The following is a 22,347-nucleotide window of genomic DNA, read 5'->3' as shown; positions in this document are numbered from 1 at the left end:
TAGAAGGCCCGGAAAATGAAAAAGACTTCTAAAATTTTCTTACAAACATAAATATTTACTCAGAGAAATAAAACTCAGTTGACCGCATTCAAAAGGCGACGAACTAGACAAGGACATTTCCGACTCATTTGAGAAACTGTGTTAGCGTACAAAGAAGTGTATCGAAGTTAAAGGAGATTATATTGCACAATAAAAAAGAATTATCTCAAAATGTACACTGTTTGTTTTTATTTTGAAAAATTTCGGTTATTTTTGGAACAGAGGGTGTAGAAGTCTTCAACTCTATTTTGATTGCTATGCGTTCAGTGAGTAAGTCATTGCAAAGTGGAAAAGCAGATTTGCAAACGTGTGTTTTTTTGTACGGATCATTAGAAGAGAGTTTAGTTTCATTCCGTGAAAACAATTATTACCTGGTGTAGGTTATACAGAAATCGGAAAACGTACTCCTCGTAGAAAAAACAACGTAATGACGGAAATGCTCCAGAAGTGGAATTTTTGCCTCGCGATGATTTTAGGATAAAAGGTTTCTTCGAAATCATCGACAATCTTCACAATGAAAGTATATGGAAGTTTCAGAGAGATTTGCATTTCTCATCAACTTTTCTCTAAGTGATGGAGGACTCCACGAAGCTATAAATAACTTAATAACTATAAAAAACTCATAGCCATTTGTATAAGATTCTAATGGAAGATCAATTAGCCAATGTATTTCCTAACACAGAAATAGCTCTTCGGATTTTTTTAAGAAAACAACATGTTTAAAATGTAGATAGTAATTTTATTGATATTATTACATTGTGACAATAAAATGTTTATGAAAGATATAAGTTTGTATTCTTTAGTCGAAAAAAGAAGGGAACGGACGTGAAAAAGGGCCCCCAAATTGATGGTTGCCTAGGGCCCCGTTGAGGGTTAATCTACCCCTGACCTTACCAATACAATCTGGATTCTACCATACCATTAGCAATGAATCCTTGATTTTTAAGAAGTTGTCATTGTGCTCTCGTTCATCGTATACGTATATGGTCGCTAAGCAAGTGCAAAGCTTCGGCTCTCCTGGCAATGATGTGTACACATCAAAAAGTAGCGACTACCTCATACAAAACATCGAGTAATTGGCTAAAAGCAACGAACTGACGTTTTAAATAGTATTTAATAGGTTGCTCATTCGATACGCCATATCATCCCCAACCTTAAAAAAGTTAGGGCTTCATTTTGTATTGCGAACGATAGGTCAGACGAACGATTTGCATCCAAATGATTTCGTCTTGCAATGGTATTCTTTATCTTTTTCGTTCGGCCTTTACTTTATGTCAAACAGGAAGGCGAAATCAATAGTCAAATGATATTGTAACGAATTTACTGCAATTCTGCTTATTTGCAACCTTCTGCTAACGTTCGAATCACTAAACTGTTGAATAAATAACTCCAATATTCGATAATGCAAAATGGTCTTTATTAGACTACTTTCAAAATAACACTTCTATTGCTCGACAGATAGCACGCTTAAATCAAACTGACTTGTGTTGCTCAGATTGCGCTCTTTTATACTCTTTGATCTCCTCGTTCCATACTTCTAGGCGTTTCCAGAATTTACTTAGTTACTGCTATAAAATTATAACTACAGATGCACGTGTATAGCTTCTCATATGCGCGTGCATATGTGAGTGACACTTCCACAGATAATTGCCTACTTTTGGGAGCATCTCAGATAAGATGTGTGCATGTGTTTGGGCTCTCTTCTCCGCTGCGTGTACGTACATATGTGTAGACATAATGATTGATTCGTTTATGTAGATACAAGTGACTGCCTGCTTTGTTGTTGTTGTGGCTTCATTTACTTAGCATCAGAATAGTAATGTGAGTATCACTTAGTGTCACTAATATTCGTCACAATATGTTACCATCGGTTAACATAGTGCAAAGACACTATCGATTTGTCTCTGAGGCGACACGAATGTTCGTTTCGTAATAGAGAATGAGGTCCTTAATAGATTTTCAAAACGATTCATACTCCATGAAAATTTTTAAAGACAGAATATCTGAATTTTTCGCCTCTTTTGAATGCAGTGTTTTATGAAACGAACAGATAAGTTGTTTACCTTTATCGAGATGAACATGCAGTTAAACTGTATGGTTTATTTCATGCGCTGAGCTTACACTATCTCCTTCCAAGTAAAGAGATCCTTCTGGCATTTTTATTTTTAAAAAGCGCCAGAGCTCGTAGGCTTTGATGCGCACTGTTCCCCATAAGTCCACTTTAGTTAATCACTTCAGTCTTTTAGCTTAGAATATGTTTTTTACTAAATTCGTTTTGATCTTTTTCCGAGAGTATACAAACGGGTGACCAAAAAGTAAAAGATTTGGTTTCTTTATCTATGTCACATTAGATGGTTATACTTACTGCAAAACGAAACATTACGAAAATATGCATATACGAATATGTATGTATATAATTTGCATTTGTTGATGACTAATTTTATTAATTTATCTTTCTTCTTTTTATTTTTGACATTTGATCGGCTATGTGTTAGGTGTGATTTGCATTTTAATTCATGACGATGTATTTCCCATTCAACCCTCTTGACAATGCTTGCCTTTGCGGCTACACACCTAGTGCTGCAGTTATATATGATGTTTATATCAAATTTGTTATTATTAAGTGAAGGTCGTAAGTTTAACTGGATTTTGATGTGATATTAGTTTCGAATTGTTTTGTACTCTATGAAGTTATTGATATAGTAGCTTACGAACAAAAGTTTGAATATTAAGAGGGACGCATGTTTGAAGAACAAGCAATCATAAATTCAAATTGGCTTTAAGGAGTAGAAGTAAAAAAGAAAATATAACCAGCAAGTTGTTTTATCAAAAACCAACCAATTACACGCACGCATAATCGTAACACCTGAATAGACGGATACCGGTGCGTATAAGTAACATTTTTTTAAATTGATATAAAAGAGTTATGCTTGGCCATATTTGACCACAGACTTCTCCATATCATTAAAATGGCTTGTCATATAACGTCAAATGCATTTGCCGTCCGATTTGACTACATAGGACAATTAAATTGACCATTAAGTGAGAGCAACAATTTCCCAACGGTATGGCAAATTTGATACCAGAATTTCATTTTGACATAATGAAAACCACGTATTAGGCTGTCCCAACTCACCCAGAAATTTCCATTATAGAAATTCGGTTTTTGTTGGTTTCATTACGACATTGTTGCTAACGATTATATTTGGCATTGCCTTTGTTAGGAATAATTTAACAGCACATTGATTTAAAAAAATAAAAAATCAATATTAAGGGTAAATCATACCACGCAATCGAAGCATGCCCAAACACCAAACCATGGTCTGTCACAAAATCGACTTTTGTAATTTATTACATCGTTGCTATCGAATCAGTTAACTTCCGTATGTTGCTTAAGTTCTAAATAGGAATGTCTTGGAAATCAAAGTCTCATACACTTTTTCGAAATCCAGAAGCACGAAGTGAAAAATTTTGTTTCCCCATGAGCAATAAATAAATGCTATGCCCATCATTTCTTATGAACAAGAATGGTAGGTCCGTTAGTTGTAGTCCGAATGTTCAAAGTCCTGGTTGAGCTGAAATTTTTGAACAGTTCCTTAGGCCTTACACCCTGTGGAACACTTAGAAAGCGGTTACTTTGAAACTTTATTTTACATTAATCATTAAGGACCCTAGGTTCCTATACAAGAATATCATAAAAGAAATTTTGTAAATTTTCGTCGTGATTTAGAATTCATTAGCGTTAAGCAAACTACGACCGTATGCTTTTTCTATAGTCTCAATTGCCGAAGCATAAAGGCAACTTTTGATGTCTGTTTAGGCAGGATGCCTAACTTGTCTGCATCTGATTGCGATCCCCCTAATGCAACTCTGCAATTCGATACTCGATACGCGATTTTACTTTATAACCACCCACACCATCACCGCCATATGCATGTGCATGCATGTACATGCACGTGTATGGGTGCCCTTTGTCAGCACTCATGCATATGCATGTCGGGGTTGATGTGTGGGTTACTTTCCCCTCCAAAACGGAGGATTTTGTGGGTCAACGGTTGTCGCTTTCGATACAACCGGCCTCTTGGATTTTAGCAGCCAACCAGTTCACATCTGCCGCCAGCGATCTCCACCGCTTTTGTATTATTGCGATTTATCACAGGTAACATTGTTCCTGTATATTCCCTATCTACATAATAAATCACATCCATTATAACGAGAAATCTGGTCTTCTCTTATTTTTATTTCCAACCCACTTATTCCCACTGAGATCGGCCTCGGTACGCCCACCGACTCAGGAGCAGACGCACCCCGGCCGAACATTTGGTCCTTCGAGCTGGCCGATGTAAGGATCGCACATTGCTTATCACGGTTAGGGACCTGGAAGCACGATCCCATCGCAGACATACCTAGCTTGTTAATCATGTAGTTCACTTCGAGTGCCTTATACCCCACCACAAGTTAAACATTACTGATCACACTCACCACGCCAGAGCATAGATAATTTCCAGTCTCCGTGTCAGCCACTACTTTATCCCGTTGTATTTTTTCAAGCAGCGAAGATACCTATTCACACCATCATATTTTCTTAAAATAAAATGAATATGGTAATTTTTTTGACAAAGTTTTTACCATTCTGAAAGGTTCTTTAGCTGATTTGATAAACCAACAAAAATCCTTCCAGCATTCCGATTTCGATTTTCGAACAACTTTTTTTAGCGCGTGCCGTTAGACTCATATGGTGTCCAATTTCTGCCTGCGAGAAAAATTACCACTAGGTAGGAAGCTTAAAAAGTAGTAGGAATCCGATTTACACGAAGAAAAATAAAGAATTATTGCGTGAGTGCAAGAAGCATAAGATGCTGGCAGGTGGATATAATCCCCGAAAACATTACCACATGCAAGATATATAGAATCGATCAGGTTAGTTACGTTCCGCTAATACCAAAGAAGACGATGATAAAGCCGACATTCCGAGGTCTATGAAATCCAAGTTCCATGCCTATGCTATGACAAAATGTGACTATCTATATTAAAATCCAAACGAGGGAGGCATTGTTAACTAATAATTTATTCGACAAGCGATTCGAGCATGGACATGAAAAGTTTTCAAATCTCATTTCTAATGAAGTTTCTATCCCACACTTTTCATCTTTTCACTCCTCTACCACGTCGTTCCCTCTTTTCCTCTCACTTCGCTTATTTATCGTCTTCTCTTACTCTATCCTTATACTTCTCTGTGTTCCTTTGGCCCTCTCCTAACTTCTCCCATATCTTCGATCTCGTCCCATTCCTTTACTTTCCTACTCCTCCCAAGCTCTTTATCCTTCATCCTCAACTCTTTTGCTCCCTCCTCTCTCCTTCTCCATCCCTAACTTCATTCCGCCTTACCTTTTTCCGACCCATCTTTCTTCCACCATCCTATTCGCACTTTAGCTTTTTTTCTGGCTTTTTTCTCGCGCTCTTCTCCACCCTCCCGCTCACAATCTCCCTCGGTCTTCCGTTTTCCTTTTCACTCAAATTCAGATCTATTTCTTCTCTCAACCTTCTATTGTTTTTTTTTTTTCATAAACTCATTTTTCTCGAATAAGTAGGTCGGAAAATCAATATTCTACATATATGCTGGTACGACGAAGAAGCTATCTTTAGTCAATTTGCTGTAAAGTTGACCGTAAAAACAAAAACAAAAAATTTATTCTATAAGGTCAGTCCCTGGTCCACTTATTGGGCAAAACACCTAAGACAAACCTACTTCATGCAAATCGGATAGTGAAGGCAACATAGCCTTAGATGGCACTACTAGGAATACAGTAGCGACGCCTCTCGGGACACAGCTGAGAGATATTTTCATTACGGTAGGACATTTGAAAATGCATTATCTTTAAGCTCATGCGATGCAAGTTCCTTTACGATCTTCTGTTGGTGAAAAATGTTTATATGATAACCTAGAATATACCTCAGGATATCACATACCTCGCCTGAACTCACTAAGTTGTAGTTATTGATATTTATATTTTCTTTCACAAACGCACGCAGTGAGCTTTTTTCAGTTGGGGTTCTTCCGTGAGTCATGTCAAATAAATAATTATACAAATTTCAAGAAGAGTTCAATGACAACGAAGTCGCAAATCGATCAAAAGTAGAGAGCTTGTCAAAAAAAACCCGATGGTCAATTCTACTCGAATATGAACTTTTACGAATTATATGAAAATCAAACATAAAACTTTAATAAACATTAACAACAATCGTTTTGGCTTATCTTGACTATTTAAACTTATTATTAATGAGAATCAAACAAAAATCGAACAAAAAATTATATTTGCATTTTATCGTTGTTATAATACTCAATGGATGATAAACATTAAACTGACAATAACAAATATTACATAAAAAATTTAACACTCATCGAAAAGTATTAAAGGTCGCCCTGACCATACTCAACAACAAACACACAAATACACAACGACAAAAACAAAAGCAAAACCATTGAGTTTTTGGTAGAATACACTCAATAAAACAACGGCTCGGCTTTGTTGTTGTATTTAAAATTCATAATACAAAACATATTAACCAGCGACAAAGCTTTAGCTTTAATAACTAAGACAACCAGTAAATAACCTTTCCTCTCTTTACTAAGTATTTTTCAGCGATGTATAAGCGTGTGTATCTGGTTAATTAATTCTACTTTTTAGTTACGGTTATTCCGAAAATCATGCACTCAACTGGCGTGTATAAACAAATTATTCACATGCTCCATCGACTGTCATTGGGGTTAAATTTAAATTTTCCCATCAAATCAGCTGTGCATGCCTACAGTGTTGGCCACGCTCACGCTTCAACTGTAATAATTGAATAATTTTCAATAGACCTTCTTCCAAGTCTGTAGGTAGTTCGTTCTTCTTTATAACTTTCTGTTATTGTTGTTGTTGTTGTTGTAGCAATAGGGATTCTCTTCGAATGCCTTGGGGAGTGTTATCGATGTTGATTGTCCTTTGCCGGATGCATATGCGGTACGTTTCGGTAACAATCACCATTAAGGTACAAGCCCCACCATCTCGGGAACGATTTGGTATGACCATATGAAACCTTCTAGGCTATACCGCCTTCCCATCCCTAGATTCATAAGGAACTTGAGGTCGACAGAGCCTCGGCTGTTAAAGAAACAGGATTCGCCAAGTGTAGGTGACGTCGACAATTGGGTTGAGAGGGTTGCGCTACACAACCCCTTGAATCTATTTGGTATTTTCGTCGCCTTTTGCGACAGGCTGACCTGCCCCGGGTATATTCTAAACGCCCTAACCCGCTGGGGTTTCATAACTTCCTCCTGCCTAATGGCGGCACAAAAAATGTTTTAGAACATCCAAAGATATGTTTTTATTTAAACGTTTAGAAGCACATCATCGCGACTGAAATTTCTCCATATAAATCGTGTTGGAAATTTTCAGGAAAGTGTGCCAGAGCTTTAACCCATAGCACACAACTTGAAACCGTTTGCTAAATTTGCTCTTTTAGTTGTCATTCAAGGTTAAAGTTCAACTTCAAATTGTATAAGATCCCCCACACGATTTGTATGGAAAAACTATGAAGCGATGAGGCACCTCTCAACATTTAAATAAAAGCTGAAATTTCTACAGGCTATATTTTTGGATGTCCGGAACAATATTTCCACTACAGCAAATGAAAACAAGTAAAGGTGTCTAAGTTCGGGCGTAACCGAACATTATATACTCAGCATGAGCTTCAGTTGTACATTTCATTTCAGATAAATTACTTTTCTACATAACACGTGGCACCGCCCGTTTAAAAGAAATATGTCCGCATTTCCTCTTACAATAAAACTTGATAAGTGAAATATCATTGATTCAAAACTATTTTTTGCTAAGTTATTGCTTATTATTCTAGTTTACGACCCTTTTAAACTTGTTTTATATCTAAGTTGCCGTGGTCTTTAACCGATCCCGTCCATTTTTACTAGAAATATTTTCTGCCATAAGGAAAATATGTGTACACAATTTCATTACGATATGTAAATTTTTCTTCGAGCTATGGCCCCCGAATCATAGAAAATTGCTTAGTCATAAAAGGGGCGGTGCCACACCCATTTTCAAAAATTTTAGTGTTTTACCAATTTAATGTTATAATTCAATTTAGAAAGAAAAATTCTATTGATACAAAGCTCTTTTCGCTAATACTATGTACAAACACACACCAAATTGGCAATTTATACCATTTGGGAAATTTATTACGCAATTTATCATATAATAAATTGTAATAATAAATTACCAATTAAAAAAAAATTGCGTAATAAATTGTTTCAAGCTTGTAAATTGTGTTTATTGAGTCGATTTAAACGCCAGATATGCATGGCTCATCTCATCAGCTGATTTTATTTTTTTCATTTCACTGGAGTAGGGATTGTCAAAAGAAAATGGCAAACTCAAAATGAAACCAAAACCTTGAACACATTTTCTTATAACACACAATAGTTTCAAAGTTTTATGTTTTCATTCCATTCCATTCACCTAATACCAACACGCACAATTCGATAGTCTGAACAAAGGTTTGTTGTTACTGTAGAGAGGAGCCAACCAGCTATCAAATTACTATTGTGTAAGCTAAATTGAGTTGTATGAACACCACTCAATTTAAATCGAAAGTGCCTCAATTAATTTTTCTGTTTGAACATAGTATAAGATATAGCTTATTATTTTCGTCTACGACCCTTTGAAAAATCTTTTATATAAAAGTAAGCGTGGTCTTTAATCGATCCCGTCCATTTTTTCTAGAAACATTTTCTACTATAGGGAAAATTTGTGTACCCAATTTTATTACGATCCGTTAATTTTTCTTCAAGTTATGGCTCCCGAAACATAGAAAATTGCTTAGTTATAAAAGGGGCGGTGCCACGCCTATTTTTTTAAATTTGGAGTTTTTCCTATTTATTGTTATAAATGCACTTGGGAAATGAAATACCGTTGATATAAAACTCTTTTTTGTAAAGATATAGCTTATTTTATTCATCTACAACCCTTTTAAAAAACTTTTATATAAAAGTGGGTCCTTAACGAATTTCGCTAATTTTTCTTCAAAGCATTCCTTATAGTAAAGGCAACCTCTCTGCCGAATTTTGTTACGATAGGTTTAACGATTTTTATTTATTTTTAATAATATTTGTAAAATTGATTTTATCACAAGTGGGCGGTGCCGCGCCCATTTTAAAATTTTGTTTTTTCAAATTTTTATCAAGAGTCTCAATATCAGTCCACACGTCAAATTTCAACATTCTAGGTGTATTATTTACTAAATAATCAGGTTTTTTGTGTTTTCCAAAATGTTATATATATAAAAAGTGGGAGTGGTTATCATCCGATTTCGCTCATTTACAATACCAATCTATTCTGGGACCAGATAAGGTCGTGTACAAAATTTTGTGAAGATATCTCAATATTTACTCAAGTTATGGTGTTAACGGACAGACGGACGGACGGACGGACATGGCTCAATCAAATTTTTTTCGATACTGATGATTTTGGTATATGGAAGTCTATATCTATCTCGATTCCTTTATACCTGTACAACCAACCGTTACCCAATCAATGTGTGTGCAAAGCACCCTGAGTATAAAAAAAAATAAAAATACTGTCCAAGCCTGCTGAGAAAAATTTGTTCTAGTAGAAAGAATTGATTTCTACCATAACGGTTGACGGTTTAATACCAGAAATTGAGGTCTGGGTATGGATGGAATTTGTTCAGGACTTGCTTAACACGCTAATGTGCGATAGCGCTAAAGCTGATTGTGTTCTGCTACCCCGCGTAGCGATAAAGTCATTCCCCGTAGGTTTTGGGGAATGTTATCGATATTCATGGTCATTTTGCCAGATATAAATTCCTCACGTTCCGTTAACAAATATCGCTAAGGTACTATCCTGACCATTTCGGGAATAATTTCATATAACCACATTGAACCTTCTAAACGTGCCCTCCGTGACCGTTTAGGTATCAAAGAAATATCTACCCAAGCACAGAAGGAGCTTTTAACGATATTGAAATCAGCGCTGCTATCATCGGCAGATGTGATATAAAAAGCTATACTTATCTGCCACTGGACGCAACCAATGTTGGAAATAGTGTAGTACTTTCTAACACCAGGAAATATACCTATGCAAAGGAGCTTCCGAGGGAGAAGTTCTCTCTTCGTCTCTGTAAGTTGACACACTGAAATATATTATTAATTAGCTTTCTATTCTGTATGGCTGAATACTTAAGTACAGCGTGTAGCTTTTGGTGCGCAGTAAGACGTTGCAAGTCTAACTGTTAGGTTATCACACATCCTCGCTGAGTTTTGGCATGAGTTATAAGGTGAGGTTCCGCTCAAAAAGGGACTGCGAAGAAAAGAGGGTGTGCTGAAAGAAGGCAAAATCGCTCTATAGTAACCGGTTCATAATAGAGTAAAGCGTGGAAGTTGGTACATAAATGAGCAGTTCGGCATCCGCTTTTGGTTTGTCATCCTGACTCGGTTTGTATATTCCAAGCAGAAGTATTGTGTATAGAGGGTATGTAGACTAAGTTCGAAAGACTCGGTGAGAAGGCGCGAGGTATGCATTTTCTTAGACAGCCAAGATACACCGGTAGCGCTTAACTACCCCATCACTTCGTCGATGGTCGTCATTAACTGCAAGAAGGTGTTTTGTTCTGCAGCAAACTTCTGAGACAAATTTATCACATTGTTGTATGCCACTATCGAAGTGGACCACTCACTCCCATCAATCAAAAGAGATATACATAACAGGCTTCTGGAGATAGCGGTTTTCGACTGGTACTCCTCGGACACTTGCAGGACAACCAAAATATATGAGTTGCAGCTTTATGGGAACTTTATGAACTTGAAATGAGAATCCCATTTAAGAGTACTTGCAGTAGCAGGGGGCGAGAAGGACTACAAAGATATAGTCACACACTAGTAGTTATGTGCATACTCGCTCAAAAATACATTAGGTTTCAAATTCTAGGCAGAAAATTGAAACATGCTCTGTAAAAAATATCAGCAAGTTCATCGACCGAGTCAAATAAGATGGGCATATGATCGTCCAAAGTTCATTAAAATAGCGCAGCGTTTCACCCAAACCAGCGAGCTAGCTTTCAAGAAACAAGGAGCGTTAAAACGACAGTCAGTTTTTGTTAGAAAGAAGTTCATCTAAGTTTATTTATTTTTGCAGTAGAAGGAATTGGAGAAAAAGCACTACAACAGCAAGGAGTGGCACAGACTCGAGTGTTTCCCAACAGATCGATCAGCGGACTTTCGTATGCCTCTTCTGGGAGAAACGGCTTTGAAGAGATGTATAAGGTATAATCGAAACACCTGTCGCGTAGTCCGTGCTGATGTAGCATTCTTCAATTTACTTAAAAATGTTTCATACAATGAGCAGTAAACTGCAGTCCCCGTTTAGCAACAATAACTAACATGCATTCATCTATGTATTTAGAATGTTTAGTTCTATCTTATATTTTATTCTACTTACGCCCCGACTCTGAGCGTTACCGGTAAAATAGTACCCAGAAAATTATGTAACCGAATATCGTTACCAGTTATTTTATCTGCGATTCTGGCCCAAGTGGTAACGCTGTCATCACCCTGCAAAAATCGTTGGACCATGTGGTCCACTGGAGTACTTACCATTCTACTCCACTGTAATGCAGCGATGGACCAACTCACATGCATGCATGGAGTACTCGCGATTTTTGCAGGGCACCGAAAAACTCACCAGTGTCTGTGGAGAAATTTGAAAGGTAGTTTTCTTCGCTTTCACGGTTGCGACTTTCGTCCATTTGGATCAAAAATGGTCTTGGTCCGCTGGTGCCTTTTCTTCAATTTTGGTCCTTTTTAGGCAGTAGCCACTATTGGTACGTTTCTTTCTTTTTCTCAGGTAAAAATTCACAATATCCCTGCAAAAAACGCGAGTACTCCATGCATGCATGTATGGAGTACTCGCTATGGACCAACCGAGTGCTCCAAAATTAACCACAATTCATACAAAAAATATGGTCCAATTAACATTGCGATGTCCTAGGACTGGACCATATACTCCAGCTCCGCATTACATCAGAGTAATCCATGGAGTACCCACAGTCCAATAAACATCGTGTAGTGATTACATTCGTTAAAAACGAGCAATGATCGGCTTACAATATGTTCGTGTAGAAACCTGAGTTGGTCCATCGCCAATATTGTCCCAACATTGTGTGGTAACCGTGTTCGCTTTACCGAAAATGTCTCACTTTTAGATACGAGGGTAACAAATAAACGGGACGATGTGTATATGCATATTATGCATGATAAGTTTCTACATAGGTATATTGTAATTTATTCTGTGAAAGTACATAATGTAAGCAAATATGTATAAAAAGAGGCAAAACTTTTTTACTATTATCTTTACTTTTTGCGCTTACAATTCTTTATTTTTCAGTTTTGCCTTTTTCTAAACAACAGCTGTTATGTGGTTATTTCGATGTAACCACCTACTTTTGTGGGTAAAAAATTATCCGGCTACTTTCGCGGGTAGAATACCAAAAGGGTGTAAAAGTTGCCACATGATTTCGTTACCGTGGTGAAGAATGTTGTTACCACACTAGAATCGGGGCGTAAAACATACATTAACACCTATGTAGAAACTTATCATGCATAATATGCATATACATACACATCGTCCCATTTATTCGTTAACCTCGTATCTACAAGTGAGACATTTTCAGTAAAGCGAATACGGTTGCCACACCATATTTTCATTTGGGACCAAAATTCATCGAAAAAAGGACCAAATTTTTGTTTTATTTTATTAGTATAAAATACAAAATTTTAGGATGTTTCCATATAAAATTTTACTAAACATAGTGAAGACTTTCCTTTAATTCAAGCTGAACAAACAAATATATGTGAATGCAACCAAAAATGGTACTATATTTTGACATAGGATAAGGCTATGTCTTTCACCAACCAAACGTTGTGAACCTAGTTTTGGTCACAAAGCTCTTGGTTCGAGAATTATGTTGTTGATTGCAATGAAATAAAATATATAGTGCAGTTAGTTTTTTGGTAAGAAACGGTTCAAAATTTGCGTTCTGGTGTGGCCGAACTATGTATGTGGAAAACTCAGTAAATCATAAATGAAACTAGGCAATTTTGTTAGCGCTATTTTTATAGATGCTTACTTTTTCCCTTAACGTTTAAACTTCATAGCAGAGCCTAGATTCAGTAAGTGTGAGTTTTGATCCCAGGCCTCAGGGGTTCTGCTAGCACGTATAGGAATAATTTTGTACAAAACATTTGTTCCGAAATCAAATCTCTTTTGCATTTGCTTCTTTCTGTCTTCGAGTTAAAATATTTCTTGTGCCAAGATATTTAATTTCCAATTAATTTGCGTGGCTTAACATCACAATAATCCTGGACCTGGAATTCCTTGAACTAATTGAGCTGGGTGAGAAATATTTAAATATCAACGTGCCAAACGAGAAGTAATGCATAGAATTTCCTTGTATATGTTTTGAAAGTGCTAGGCTCATGGCAGAGTGCTCGCTATAAGCTATGCTAGGCGAGAAGCAATTTTTATTTTCATATATTTTACATAGTGTTGTATAACCGATCGAAATATCTAGCCGTTATGAGTTTTTTTGGATTAGTCGGTTATTTCATCAACAATTAACGACAATGTGTTTGCCAACATTTTTCTTTTTATAGCCTGGCATTAATTATATCCTAGGTGAAATGTTATTTTTCTGGTACATTTTATTAGCTGAGCAATTTTTTATATGGGGGCTAACGAAAGTGAGGCGAATTTTTGGGCAATATTGTGAATTTTTACCTGAGTGAAAAAGAAAGAAAAGTACCAATCGTGTATACTGCATAAAAAGGACAAAAATTGAAGAAAAGGGACCAGCGGACCAAATGTGGTTGGAAGGGACCATTTTTGGTCCAAATAGACCAAAGTGGCAACAGTGAAAGCGAAGAAAACTACCTTTCCAATTTCTCCACAGACACTGGTGAGTTTTTCGGTGATGACAGCGTTACCACTTGGGCCAGAATCGCGGATAAAAGAACTGGTAACGGTATTCGGTTACATAATGTTCTGCGTACTATTTTACCGGTAACGCTCAGAATCGTGGCGTTAGTATTTTCGTATTTGTACGTACGTACGTATGTATATTCAAAATTCAACTAACAATTTCCTTGTTGTCGACTGCCTTGCCCAATTTTCTTGCACGCAACTGTAGGATGATACATATCGACTGATTTGTTTTTCAGCCATCTCAATCATTAAGCACTTGGAAATTTTTGAACGAGACATGTTATAATTTCTTCTTTTTGTTTGACGAACTTTTAAGATTTCATTCGTGGATTCAGCATTCTGTGGTCATAGTCCGATTTCGGCCATTTTTTATACCAATGCAAAGTGAGTTCAGATAAGTACGTGAACTGAGTTTAGTAAAGATATATCGATTTTTGCTCAAGTTATCGTGTTAACGGCCGAGCGGAAGGACAGACGGTCGACTGTGTATAAAGCTGGGCGTGGCTTCTGCCGATTTCGCCCTTTCTCACAGAAATAAGTTATTGTCCCACATTCTAAGTTCCTACCAAATTTCACAAGGATTGGTCAATTTTTGTTCGACTTATGGCATTAAAAGTATCCTAGACAAATTAAATGAAAAAGGGCGGAGCCACGCCCATTTTGAAATTTTCTTTTATTTTTGCATTTTGTTGCACTATATCATTAATGGAGTTGAATGTTGACATAATTTACTTATATACTGTAAAGATGTTAAATTTTTTGTTAAAATTTGACTTTACAAAAAATTTTTTTAAAAGTGGGCGTGGTCGTTCTCCGATTTTGCTAATTTTTATTGCGCATAAATATAGTAATAGGAGTAACGTTCCTGCCAAATTTTATCATGATATCTTCAACGACTGCCAAATTACAGCTTGCAAAAGTTTTAAATTACCTTCTTTTAAAAGTGGGCGGTGCCACGCCCATTGTCCAAAATTTTACTAATTTTCTATTCTGCGTCATAAGTTCAACTGGCCTACCAAGTTTCATCGCTTTATTCGTCTTTGGTAATGAATTATCGAATTTTTTCGGTTTTTCGAAATTTTCGATATCGAAAAAGTGGGCGTGGTTATAGTCCGATATTGTTCATTTTAAATAGCGACCTGAGATGAGTGCTCAGGAACCTACATACCAAATTTCGTCAAGATACCTCAAATTTACTCAAGTTATCGTGTTAACGGACGGACGGGCGGACGGACATGGCTCAATCAAATTTTTTTTCGATCCTGATTATTTTGATTTATGGAAGTCTATATCTATCTCGATTCCTTTATACCTGTACAACCAACCATTATGCAATCAAAGTTAGTATACTCTGTGAGCTCTGCTCAACTAAGTATAAAAAAAAACCGTTTCGTATACTTAATATCATTAAGTATTAAGATGCACTATGCCATGTTTTGATTTAATTTTGTCTGCTCATAATTTTTGTCCCAAAATAAACTCAGCTTTGACCTCAACTATATGAGCGTTGAAAAGGAATTATATGGCTAATAAAAAAAATATAACTCACACGTAAGTACTTGCACATACATGCATCTTTTAATGTGAACTTTGCTTTCATGTAGGTTTGCGGATTAGTTTCTGGGAGCTCACCAGCCCAACTACGTACAATATGTAAGGTCTGCGGGTTCATGAAAAATTATGTGGAAAATTTACAAAATTTATTGTTGATGAAAACATGTAAATTATAACATGTAATATGATTTATAGAGAATTTATTGTTAATTTTATTTTTAAAATACAGGGGCGTAGCAAAGCTGCCACCCTTGGGCAATTCATTATCGTAGGTATTTTATTAAAGTAAATATTTACCAGTAAAGCAGATTATATATTTTATTGACTTTTTAAACAGCCACCTTGTTCCCACGTTAAGATCTTATTCTCCTTTTTGTAGCGGCTTACTCGCAATTGGACCGCCGCTATGGTGTGGTGGTAGTGTGCTCCGCCTATCACACTGAAGATCCCGGGTTCTATTCCGAGGCAAATCAACAACAAACATTTAGGAACACGTTTTTTAATTAGAAAAAAGTTTTTCTAAGCGGGGTCAGCCCGCAGCAGTGATTTGGAAAGCGCTCTGAGTGTATTTCTGCCATGAAAAACTTCCGAGTGAACACTCATTTGCCTTGCAGATGCCTTTCGTAGACGCCATAAAAATTGTAGGTCCCGTCTCGCCAATTTATAGAAAAAATTGAAAGGACCCTAAAATCTCTTTAGAAGTTATCGCGCCTTCATCTTTGAGATACATTTCAGTAAATGAAATGAATATAATAAGAACTGATGTAAGGCAGTGTCCCATCCCCAGATTTCTTTAGTTTTTGGCAACGCTACCAAATGTCTTCAATCTTAATATCGTGAACGCGATCGACTTAATTGAAGCATAAAATACTTTATAATTAATTTGGTCGATCCTCCATTAACTGCCTATTGGTTTGGAGGAAGTTCAAAAATTCTCAAAAATTATCTGTTGTTTCAGGATTTACTCGTCTTCGAATTATCTTTTACAGTACGATTTACTATAGTTCCCTCTTGAAGCCTATCAATATTTCGTTCTTTGCTTCGTCTCTATACGTTTTCTTCCTTTTAATTTAATTAGTGTTTCTAATCGAGTTCTTCAAAAGTTATTCATATCAAAAACCTATGAACGGACCAATGATTGGCATACGCATCAGTCCCTGTCGCGAAGAGTGACGACAACTCTGGCTGAAATACGAAAAATTATAAAGATCATAATGATCGTATCATCAAACTTTCTCCGTGAATAATGACGCAGAGAGCGACAGAAAAGAGCGCGACGGAGGAAATGAGGCCTGATACTCATCACACACAACATTTCCCAGTTTAACAGTCCTCCGCAGCGTTTGAAACTCCGAAAGAACGACAAATAACACCAAAGATGGCACAGCGCCGAAACTGGTTTGTATTCAAAACAACTGACGGAAAATCGTTTCAATATATATTCCTGATGAAATATCAACAATAACAGACAAAAAAGTAATCACTTCGAAACCAAGTTCCAAATGCAAATTTCTGCGCTGCCCTCTCATTTCTATCCCATGTCCTTCGCGGGAAATTTGAGTTTCGCTTTATCATCTATTGTATAAACAAATCAATGAAGAAGGGCACTGAAGAAATTTTAACTTCTCGGATAGTTGTGAATTTACGGAAAATATCTTGAAGTCCCGTAAACTGACACATTAATTACAGCCTTATCGATCCTTACACCGCTATAACCCCTCTCGCATCATTAACGAATACATGGAAGACACGAACCAACGGCCAACTAATCGCCAGAATACATTCCACAAAATGCAAAGTACCAAGCTAAATGTCTTAGACGATCATGTCACGAAAAACTGACGCTTTTGGCCGTTTCGTAGTAAATCACGCCAGCTTTCCACGTTTTCGCGATAACTGACGTCAATTGAGAGCACCAAAGGAGATCAAGCGCTCCTCCAACTGCCTCTCCTAACTCGGTGGAGGTTTTTTCCTCTACTTGCAAAAAGGGATGTCGATAGAAATACATTCTGGCCCGAAGCGTATTCGTCGATTTGGTTTTTTGGTTGCACCATCTTCATATTTGCGAAATAGCAATTTCACACAGAGATTTAATGAAATGGTTTAACAAATTTTGTTCAATAAGAGGCTTATAAACTTCCATCCTCAATTTTATTTCGTTTATTTTCCAGGTTGCCTTCCATTTTAACAATGTTTTTGTAGAAAGCGTAATATTTTTTTGGGCTTCTTACGGGTTTTGGTTTATGAAGCAAGTTGCCCAGTGTAAAAAGGAAAAACTAATTATTTCAATAAACAAAAAGGTTATTCCCTTAAGCTTCTATATAAAGCTCATCCAGTTCAACGTTCAACTATAAATCTTCTCCAGAGCTGTTCTCTCGAACAAAGGTCACATCATTTTCTCTCGATACCCTCCATGATTTCGAACCATACATCAGAACAGATAAGATGCGCGACTTATAGAGCGTTAATTTTGTTCGTTGATTAAGGATTTTACGAAGCGTTTGAGTTTTTATTCTCTGCACTATCTTCATACCTGCGTAAAGCTCATGCAGCTCATTGTTATATCCCCATCTATACTCACCATCATTACTCATTATCTAGGAAACGAATTGATGTGGCCATATAGAACTTTCTAAGTCAGTGGATCTCCCAAGGTACTTAACTTTCGAAGTACTTCCTTCAGATCTATGAAATGGTGGTCACGCTGCTACCCTGCTTTGAGGTATTAGTCTGAGGTAGCGCTCTAAACAATATAAGCAATATGGAAAAGCTGATAAGCAAAGTCTTAGTGAGAATCTTTTTTGATTCAAATAATGGTTACGGTTTAGGTTTTGAAAAATGAAAATATTTTAAATGGTTACGGTTTCGATTTCATTTTATAGACGGTTTTGCACTTTTTATTGAAATGTAACTGTGTTGTTTGATCGAAAAGAACCAAAAGGGAAACTACATTTACCTAGAAAAGCAAGAAAATTGAAAGCATTGTATTCTTGGGAAACTTTGTAGGCTTTGATTTATCGATTGCGTAAACTATCCATAAATTTCCGTTTTACATTTTATTTGTTCTTAAGAAGTTAAATAAATATTGAGGTAGCATTAAAATTTGCAAAAAACCCGAAATCCAGCTTACGAACGACCTTTAACTATTCGCAGAAACTATGCGTACAAATAACCTAATCAAAAAATTTGTGGAAGAGAGTTTCCTCAAAAAAAAAAAAGTAAGAAAGTCTAAGTTCGGGTGTAACCGAACATTACATACCCAGCTGTGCACTTGAAACGATGTTGTTGTTTGTTTTGTGTGGTTAATATTGTTATAAGGCTGCGCAATGGTACATACATATATGTTACCCGGTCTATGAAAAGGTGGCTTATGAATTAAAAAAAACAGCTGTTAACAGCTGTTTCTCGCACAAAAGAACAAGCGTGAAATTTCCAGGGCGAATATAAACTCATGGAAAAGTTTCTGTACGAACATAGAGTGCTCCAGCGAAACAGCACGGTTGAAAAAAGTCCTAGCAAGGGGAAACATAGTCCAGGGACTAATAAAGAAAGAGAACGGGGATTGGTCAGGTAATAGTGAGGAATCCCTTGAGGTTCTTTTTGACACACATTTCCCATCGGGAGACGGTTTAGAAGAGCCAGCAGACAGCACTCACACTTCAATCACGGAACGGGTAGTGCCGGGCTTGGTGACCGATACCAAGATCGAATGGGCAGTGAAGACGTTTTCTAAGTTTAAATCGCCGGGCCCAGATGGTATATTGCCGGTCATGCTACAAGTTTCAAGTAGGCCGGTCGTGGAATGCTTAAAATAATATTCGATGGGTGCATAAGACTGAATCATGTACCGCACTCTTGGAGAACTGCTCATGTAGCTTTCCTACCAAAGGCGGGGAAGACCGGTCACATGTATCACAAAGACTATAGACCCATTAGCTTAACATCATTTCTGCTCAAAACCTTTGAGAGGCTGATAGATGTGTACATAAAGTCCAACGTGGATGAAAAGCTGATCTCCACAACACAATATGCGTACACCAAAGGCAAGTCGGTAGACACCGCATTGCATAGGGTGGTAATAAGCATAGAGAAAGCCAGGAATATAAGGAATATGCTCTAGGAGTCTTCTAAGACATTGCCGGGGCTTTCAATAATGTTCCTAAATGGGCGATTATGGATGGTCTTAATTACATTAAAGTACATCCAGCCTTGCCGCAGGGAGGGGTGCTATCACCTCTGCTGTGGACGCTGGTCAACAACTGCTCAGGCGATTCGATGAGGGACTCGTAAAACTTACGGCTTACGTGGATGACGTTGCAATTGTCATAAGTGGAAAGTGCCTTCCAACGATTAGCTCTTTGGTGGATCGGGCGCTTCGGGATATTCATACCTGGGCATCAAATGTCGGGTTGAAAGTCAACGCGGATAAGACGGATGTGGTCTTGTTAACAAAGAGGTACAAGGTCCCAAATTGAATCAGGCCTAAGTTAGGAGGGGTGACCCTACAGGAGAAACCTTGCACAAAATATCTAAGAATCATCCTATACAGTAAGCTATCATGGAAGCTCAACGTGGAGGAGAGGGTGAAGAAGGCTTCAACGGCACTTTATGCATGTAAAAGAATGTTGGGGTGTACGTGGCGCTTATCGCCTTCTCTTTCTCATTGGATTTTTACAGCGATTGTAAGTCCTATTCTATACTATGGAGTTCTTGTATGGCGGAAAGCCACACAAAAAACAACATACCTCAAAAAATTAGAGGGGGTATGCATACTATCGATGCTTAGCATTACGGGAGCCCTGAAAACAACCCCGACGGCTGCACTGTATGCCATTCTGCACATTCCACCTGTAGGCCTGGTAGCAAAGAACATAGCGTTAACAACTGCAACCAGGCTCGGTGCGTCGTGGCAGCTTGAGCGCCGACCATACGGCTATAGTAGTATAGCGTCATCAGTCACAAGACGAGCAGACTACCTGATTCCCTATCTGCGCTGCGAGGGCGATCTTAAGGCCGCAATAGAGGTGGACGGTTGGCGCAATGGTGCTCAGATGGCGGACGAGGCGATACATGTGTACACAGATGGTGCCAAAGTAGTGGAAAGAGTAGGGTCTGCGGTATACTGTGCTGATAAACAGATCCTATAGGATGCCGGATTACTGTAGCATTTTCCAAGCGGAAATAGTAGCCGTAACCAAAGCAGTAGAAACCCTGAAAGAAAATAGCCCAAGCTGCAATCGTGTTAACTTTCATATTGACAGTCAAGCAGCAATTAAGGTAATAATCTCGCATACCACAGCATCTAAATGCGTGTTGGAGTGTAAGCAGTCCCTGGAGACGGCACAGGGATAATCATACATGTATATTGGGTCCCAGAGCATATGGGAATAGATGGGAATGAAAAGGCGGATGAACTAGCTAAAAAGGGCGCATCCCTTGAAGCTTGCTCCGTAGACGTCCCAATTAGACTGGGCGAAATTAAGCGAAAGCGAGAGGTGCACATGATCGACCAAGCAGGAAAGGCGTGGGTTCAAGCGCGGGGCTGTAAAGTGTCGAAGATTATGTATAGGTCTTACAACCTTAGACTAAAAAAGTTGCCTCTATCATTAAAAAGAGAGGACTGTAGACTCATTACGGGTATTGTGACTGGACACTGCCTTCTGGCGTCACATGCTTTAAATTAGACTTGGTCCGTGATAGCAGATGTAGGAAGTGCGGGCTGGATGAGGAAACGATCAAGCACGTTCTGCGCTCGTGCCCTGCACTTACCAGGCTAAGACTCCAGCTATTAGGAGTGATACAGCTGTCAGATCTAGAAGCAGCAAGTGGCTTAAGTCCTAGGAAGCTTTTAGTATTTGCCAAGAGGACGGAGTTATTTTATAACATAGGTCCTGGTTTTTGATAGAGTTTTTCAGTTTGGTCGTTAAAACAAACTTCTGGTAACACTACGGACTTATTTAGTCTATGTGAGATCCTCATGGGCCGACCAGTTCAACCTAACCTAATCTAACCTTTGTTCTTAACTCAACCATACCACTACTGAGGTAGAATATCAGTCAAATGTAATTAAATATCACCGAGTTATTGCAAACTTGTTTAAGGTTAGACCTTTAGGAAAAGTGGGCGTGGTCTTTAGCCGATTTTGATTAACTTCACACAGTCTATATAATTTAGCAAGTATAGTGTCTGTGCCAAATTTCAATGTAATATTTTTAAGGGCTTTTGATTTACTTTCAAATTTTCATGTTCTAAATGTGGGTGGTGCCACGCCCATATTCAAACATTTTTTTTTTGAATTTATGTTTTGCGTCATAAAACCAATCCACCTATCAAATTTAATTAGCTTAGCGGTATTTGTTTTTGAATTATCTCATTTTTTACATTTTTCTAAATCTCGGATATAGAAAAGGAAGGCTTGGTCTATTCTGGGTCCTGATAAGCTCATATATGGAAGTCTATACAGCTGGGTATAAAAAATAAAATAAAACCTATCAAATGCAGCGGTGAGGAACTCGATGTCACTCTCTTCGAAGCTAGTACTATGGCTCTTTTGCTTCGTGTTGCAGAGCCAAAGCAATCGTTAAAGCAAGCTCTATGGTTTTGTAAGCAGCGTTTGCGTCTGCGCAAATGCATTGTGAGACTTTGTCATTGTTATTTACTTTGCTTTTGCTCATATTTTTGTTTAAGTTTTTTTTAT

Source organism: Eurosta solidaginis, chromosome 5 (genome assembly GCF_040869045.1).
Source record: "Eurosta solidaginis isolate ZX-2024a chromosome 5, ASM4086904v1, whole genome shotgun sequence".
NCBI classification, from domain to species: Eukaryota; Metazoa; Arthropoda; class Insecta; order Diptera; family Tephritidae; genus Eurosta; species Eurosta solidaginis.
This window is presented reverse-complemented; position numbering follows the sequence as displayed.